We start from the raw sequence: 4,515 nt of genomic DNA, 5'->3' as shown, positions 1-4,515 counted from the left end.
TTTGCTTTTGAGCGCTTTATTTTCCTGAAGTAGGCGTTTCTCTTTTTCTTCAGGGTTTTCAGGTGCAGTGCAGAGGGAGCCGATCTCCAGGTGCGCTCTGCCATTCGCATGGCTCGTCTGTCTTCATTGAGACTCCCGTCGTACCACGGATTGGATATTTTAGCGGGGACTCTTTTTAGCTGCATGGGGGCAGCCTCATTAATTATTGAGGTCATGGCGTTGAGATAGTGATCAGTCAAGGATTGGACATCGGTAGCGCCCGTAGGAGGGAGCAGTAGGTCGCGGCTGTTCGGGGGTACGGAGTCTGGGTTGAGTTTTTTCAGGTCTCTTTTCCATATTTTAGGTCTGGAGGATTGAGTCGTGTTGAGTTTGATTTTTTCATTGATAAAGAATGTGACGATGTGATGGTCTGACCAGTCACAGGGTTGGATAGATTCAAGTTGAATAGCGTCCTCTTTGGCGATGATGAGGTCGAGGATAGACCCTTTCTCATGGGTCGGGCTGTTGCATAATTGTGTGAGTTCCAGGGCTTTGAGGAACTTTTTGAGACTATTTACCACCGCATCATTGTGATCGTTCCAATGGAGGTTGAAGTCACCAAGGTATATTTGGGTGAGCTGTCGTCCGGAGTTAGTTGAAATCATGTCCATGATCTGCTAGGCGAAGGTGAGGTTGTCTCTGGGTGGGTGGTAAATGCCGTGAAGAGAACATATCGGTTTGCCTTCACTGCTAATATCGAGGCAAATGTATTCGCAGGACGTTGAGGAGGGAAGGGAAGGTGCGGAGACTTTCAGAACACAGAGGTTGTTCCTGTATATGCATGCAATTCCACCACCTATCTTGCCGGACCTGTCAAGCCTAATGATGTGATAGTTGGGGGGAACCAGAATGTCCATTATAGGTGTAGAAGATTCAGTTAGCCAGGTTTCAGTCAGGATGATTAGGTCAAGGTCCAATGATAGGATGAGATCGGCGATGGCGGAGGAGTGTCTAGAAGCCGATCTGCAGTTGAGGAGAGTGCATTTGAGACGGGGTGTGTCAGGGGAGGTAGAGGGAACTAGGGAGAGGGGGACTTTTCTAAGGTTATTCGGGACGGAGATTCTGTTGTTTAGTGTGGGTGGTCTACGGGGATTTGAGTGTAACGTGGGAATGGGGAGGTGCGAGGCGGTTGTGTCGTTTAGGGGAGCTGGGTCGTAGGAGCGGAGGAGGTTAAGAGTGTCGACATCCGAAAGAGGGTTGCATGTGCGACGGGGCGGTTGTTGCGATTGTGTGCAGGGATCACCGTCCAATGTGGGCGGTGGGTGCGGTTGTTGCGATTGTGGTCATGTATCACGGTCCTGTGTGAGGAGTGTAGCTTGGGCGTGCCATCAGGACGGGTGGGGAGACGGTTGAGAGGGGGGGTGGTAGTGGGTGGGGCGTGTCTGGGGGGTTTGATGAGTAGCTCTTTGATGGTGTGAATGTCTTCTTTGATTGTGTGAATGTCTTCTTTGAGCTGGAGGAGGGAGGACATAATCTTGTCCAGCGTGGGATAAGTGTTAGTGTTGGGGATGGAAGTCATGGGAGGGTGGCTGACCTGGGAATTAGCATGCGTGTGGGGGTGTGTGTTGGTGTTCATGCAGGGTTCCGTGGTGTCGACGTACGAGATGGTGTTAGGGAGGAGAGAGGGTAAGGGGGTGATGGGAGTGGATGACGTACGGAGGGTGTTGGTGGCGTAGAGGAGGGCAATGGTGGCAGGCGGGGAGGGTGGTGTGCTGGTGGGGTGTGTATTGGTGGTGATGGTGATGTAGCATGTGTCCCATGTGAATTGGGTATAACTACTATTGTTTTTATATGTGCTGTAGAGCTGCTGTGGATCTATTGACATTTATTCCTAAATTTCTCTTCTCATGGCTTTTCAGATGACGCTTTGACTCTTAATGTATCCTCTGTGCTGCCCGGGTGGGAATCTTCTGGTGGGGACAACTCTGCCGATGCCATTCCTGCCTCTCTCTTTCTTGTGCCGGAACCAGCAACCCCCACTCTGGCCACGCAGCCCCCCTACTTACGGTACAAGACGGAGCTCTACAGCTGTTACACCGAGAGTGGCACCTGCAGCTATGCAGACTGATGCCAGTTTGCTCATGGTCCGCATGGACTCTGTGTCCCAAGCCATCACCCGAAGAACAAGACTGAACTGTGCTGCCCTTCCACTCCTTGGGCTTCTGCCACTATGGCCTTCACTGTCTCTTCATCCACAGCCCTGTTGACAGTCCACCGCCGTGGCCCATTCGCCCTCCGCACCCGGGCAGCAGGTAGCATGCTGGTCTTTGTCGAATGTTCCAGTCCCAAGGCGGCTTCCCCTATGGAGCTCGTTGCCGCTTCACACATGCCACTCAAGAGGATGCTAAGCTACGCAAAATCCTATGCCGCACCTCTGAGGCTCTAGGTGTCTGCCCCTATGGCTCTTGCTGCCACTTCTTACACAAGACAATTGATGACCACCCGGAGTTGCCATCTCCACTGCTGTTGCCCACACCACCGATAAGTTGCCAAGGAGGCTCATCGCTAGCCAACGACGGATCCCTGTCCCCTGCTCCAGCTCCTTGGGTAGCCCAGAACTAAGCTACAGTGGGGCTTCACACGGTGTTGAATGATCTCCCTGCCAACAACATGTTTTCCTTTTCCAGCCTCCTGCTGCCCCTGGCACTCAGGCTGCAGGGCATGCACTGCTCTCGAGAGCCTGATTCCTCAGTTTGGAGCGAGTCTCCCTTTGGAGTGCACTGGGGTGACTTGTCTGTGCAACTCTAGCTTGCTTGTCATGCATCCACTAACACTTGCAAGGGGTTTGGTGTAGAATAGCCAACCCCCCTTGCAGCAATTATTTACGTTAATTGACTTGTTTTTCATATCCATTTTTGTTTTTACTGTATTTAATTGCTAAAAAGCATCTGGCTCTTTGAAATGATTGTACAGTGTATTTATGGAGACGGAAGTGCCAATTAAAATAGGTTACTTTTTTTTAATTAATATTTAGTGTTCTAACTGTTCTGGGCATCTTGCTATGATCCGTCTAGGGTTGCATGTTCTGTTAGGATTTCCGACATGTTTGTGTTGACCACTGATGATTTAATAATAAGACCCATCTTTCAGTGGAGGCAGGCACAGATCTGTGGTGGAGGGGCGGGAGGGGGCTGATGCAGGGGGAAGTGGAAGTAAAAAAAAGAAAAAGAAAAAAATGACCTTCTCGCTGCTTCCGCGTCTCCTCCGTAGTCCCTTGCTCTGGCCAGAACAGGAAGCACACCCAGGCTCCCCACGGTCAATCACAATGCTACAATGCAGCGTTGTGATTGGTCTGAGCGCCGTGGTTTGGTGCTCAGCCATAAAATGGGAGCCTGGGTATGTTCTGTATGCAGACTGTAATGCAGCCTGCGCGGAGAACAGGCAAAGTGTCCATGAATGTATGGACGGCCCGAGAAAGCCGGCCAAACATTCATGCGCACTAACACAGTGTGCTCACCACTCCCCCTGCTTCTGTAGGTCTTTACGGAGGAGCCACAACTGCCACCTTTAAGTTCAGAAGAACTTAGGCTTGGCAATTAGAAAACAGGAACAGGACCATGGAAGCCAGGATAATACTCACTTCCTGGTTGTGGGTGGGACTTCTGGGGCCTTATGAGTCAGTAACTATAAAAGGCCAGTGCCTGCACTAGGTTAGTGCCTGGCCAAATCTCCCAGTTGTTTCGGCTTACTTCACTTCCACCAGTTCTGTACTCAGCATTTGCTATCTCTCACTTTGTTATTTTTACCCTTCTTGGTTCCCCACCTCTACTCGTCCTGTGAACCCATTGGTTACTGTCCATAGTTTCCTGCTTACCGTCTTGAACCTACTAAGTGCTTTGCTCCCTTACCTCTCTGTTGGTCTGTATCCAGTAGGGAGCTGCCATTCGAAATGGGGATGCACTGCCTTGGCGTTGGTTTCAGTTTCTTCCAGAGCTTCTGTAAACATCCTGTAAAACAGTGTACTGATCCTCTCCATTGGGGCAATCCTTGCTTCTCCTCCGCCATTCGGCTCCAGGCCTGATTCCTGGTCGGACAGGGCTGGTCACAGCATGTCCATGCCAGGTGAGAGGTAAGTTAAAACCCCACATTAAAAGTTTAACGATTTACACCATCTCCTGCTGCTTATTTCTCTCTCTCTTAGATAACTGAGCAGTGGTTCTAAGATGATGCCATTTCGAACCAGCCTCTCCTTTGTCTTTCCCTTCTTCCATTTTCCCTGAGGTTCCAGCCAAATTATTATCATTACGTAACTTGGATGGAACAGGCGAACATTTGTCCCTGGTCATTGCCAGATACATCGGTTCTACCGATTGGTTTATCAAGCACAGGAACCACACTTGTACTGAAAATAAATACTCATGCATTAGACTGAGTGCCATACTGCTGTTGTTATTACATCTGTATTACTTTTTGAATGGGCCAGATGAAATGTCACTCCATCTCTTGAACAACTGAAAGGTGTTGTGCCCACAATGC

General features: G+C 50.0%; 1 pseudogene; it reads left to right on the top strand.

Moving 5' to 3' along the window:
• Positions 1–1,879: 1,879 nt before the first annotated feature.
• On the top strand, positions 1,880–2,787 carry LOC144782858 (uncharacterized; annotated as a pseudogene).
• Positions 2,788–4,515: the final 1,728 nt, after the last annotated feature.

The sequence above is a fragment of the Lissotriton helveticus genome, chromosome 9 (genome assembly GCF_964261635.1).
Source record: "Lissotriton helveticus chromosome 9, aLisHel1.1, whole genome shotgun sequence".
In the NCBI taxonomy this organism is placed as follows: domain Eukaryota; kingdom Metazoa; phylum Chordata; class Amphibia; order Caudata; family Salamandridae; genus Lissotriton; species Lissotriton helveticus.
The sequence above is the reverse complement of the archived record's forward strand: the minus strand, read 5'-3'. Positions and strand labels throughout refer to the sequence as shown.